This window comes from Limulus polyphemus, unplaced genomic scaffold (assembly GCF_000517525.1).
Source record: "Limulus polyphemus unplaced genomic scaffold, Limulus_polyphemus-2.1.2 Scaffold3313, whole genome shotgun sequence".
NCBI lineage: Eukaryota > Metazoa > Arthropoda > Merostomata > Xiphosura > Limulidae > Limulus > Limulus polyphemus.
The window spans coordinates 84,418-87,055 of NW_013668923.1; positions in this window are offsets into that span (position 1 = coordinate 84,418).

Genomic DNA, 2,638 nt, shown 5'->3' on the forward strand with positions numbered 1-2,638 from the left:
GACATCAAAACGTCAAAATAAAATACTTTTTCTTGTGATTGGTTAGTATCAGATATAAATACTTCTCTTACTAATGACTTAACTTACCCCAGTAACATACACAATACTAATACATACTTCTGTTTACTGAGATAATAATAGTAGGTAATTACTATCAGTAAACAGAAGTATGTATTAATAATGTGTATGTTACTGGGGTAAGTAAGTAGTTACAATTTCATATTTGATGAAAATGAAAGATTTATTCCGATGAAATTGTAACTACTTTGTTTTTTGTTGTTTTTTTTGGAAATCTACCTACCTGGATATTATTATGTCGTTTTTATCTTTCTCATCCCAGCAAGATGATGGAATTGAAGTCTCTAAACGAGAGCCAAGGAAAATGATGCATTATTGTTACACTAAGACTGAATCTGTAACGCTATTCCGTATTGAAAGAAATATAAAGATTACGTCACAACTTTCACTCCTACGTTTTCCTTCTGAATTAGTGAAATTAATTAAATAAACTCCTGACAAGCTTCAACATAAATACTTATACATATAAGAGGATTTTGCAATTATTTTAGTTACTCACATAGAAAAATACTCGACACACAGACATGCCAATAAAAGAACAAGTTATTTGTCCTGAGATACTCACTAAAAGATTCCTCTTTGTAACATTATTGATTGTAAGCAAATCTGCACAGCAATTACGCACTCAAATTGCTGTCTCCTTTAGATTGGGATATAATTAGTTAGAGAAGTATAAAGCTCAGTAAATGGAATCCACATAAGCATAGGTGCTGAGTAAGTGGATATCCTGCCCCCTGGAAAAATTACATAATATGTAGGCCTAATAAACTTTTCACAATTGTCTTCCCTCCCCGAGAAAAGGGAAACTTGACGCCTATACGCGTAAGTTCCCTAACAATCAGATTGGCAAGAATAACTGGATTTGTCCAATTACGTTTATTATCTTAGGGGTAATGGTGAGCGGATTGGATTCGGAAAGTACAGATAGTAAAGAAGCTGGATCCATATAGTGGAGCTATTGATCCAAAGACCTGACTATAGGATGGCAAATAATCGTAAGAATTATCAACTACATTTTCATCTAGATTACGTGGATTAGATGATCTGTTTGTTTGTAATTAAGCACAAAGCTACACAATGGGCTATCTGTGCTCTGCCCACCACGGGTATCGAAACCCGGATTCTAGCGTTGTAAGTCCGCAGACATACCGCTGTGCCACTGGGGGGCTAGATGATCTGACTGGGGTCTTTTAGTCAGCTTTAATATATAATAGAGTGATTTGACCAAATCCGTAGAGAGATCAGTTGAGTATCTTCTTCTTCTCCGTAACAACCATAACCCCAATTAGTTTGGGGTCGGCCGCTAAACTTTGTTAGCCAAGAATGTTTACACCCGTAAAGCCGGCCAAGATGGCAACCATATAGGACAAGCATGTTTGGCGATGGGGGATTCGAACTTGCGACCCTCAAATTGCATATAGAGTGCCTTAAATCAGTGGAGGATCTAGAACTAAAACAACTGGGCTCGGGCAGAATGAACATAGTATGCCAGATACACTTCCAGAGCATCTATAACCAGTGGTGAATAAAACCTCTTCTTCAGTGACTTGAAAGACAGGAGAACATGTGTCCTATCATAATTATTGGTAAAGTATCAAGGATGTTGCGCATCTATCATTTAAAGTTGCACAGATCCCAAAAATAGAAGACTTTCCAAGAAATGCGTGCCACGAATGCTAGAAGAGGCTATCATTGAGCCTTCCAAAAATACGTGTCCACCTTCTGTGGTCATCGTTAAGAATAAAAGAGTATACCCTATATTTTTGTCTTAACATTAGTAAGGTCAAATCCATGGGCTCAATCTTACTGGAATACTCGAACAATGTAAGCACTTTTCCTGTATCACTTTTCTCCATAGCCTGAGTTTTAGCTGCATTTACACTTATCTTTTCATTATATTGTGCATCGTATTAATATTAACTGTTTATTCTCTGTTCAGATGAATCAATACGACATAACATCTTTAACTGACCATGTTAAATAACTACTCAAACTTTAGTGTTGTTTCTGCATGTCACTGACCGTTAAATAAATCTAAATCAGAAACTGGTAACGCTCTGCTTTCTTATGGCGGGAGAAAATTCATATTTGTAAAAATTATAGCAAAATTACTCGTGTTGTTCTTCTTGTTGTTGCACTACTTAACTTATGTCAAGTTCACAGTTACCTATTTTTCAAATTTAATCAAGACTAACCTTGTAAAATTTCTTCAAAAAAATAAACTTCAAATATTTTATTTAATATCGTAATGTACAAAAGTTAAACTTACAGTTCAAACATATCATACTCTCAAAACTTCTTCTTTTCAAGATGTACAAACTTACATGCGCAGTGACGCTCTGAAAAACGGCTAATAACATATTAGAATTTCGAATAGTCCGAAGCCGAGTTAACTGATGATTTAAATTTAGTAGTTAAATTGTACTTTGGATTTAGTATTTAAATATATGCCGATATATTAGTTAATTTACGATATTTGCCAACAAGATTGATATCTGCGTTTTTAACACAAATACGTTTTAATATACACAACAGTACAATTGACAATAACAGTTATTAC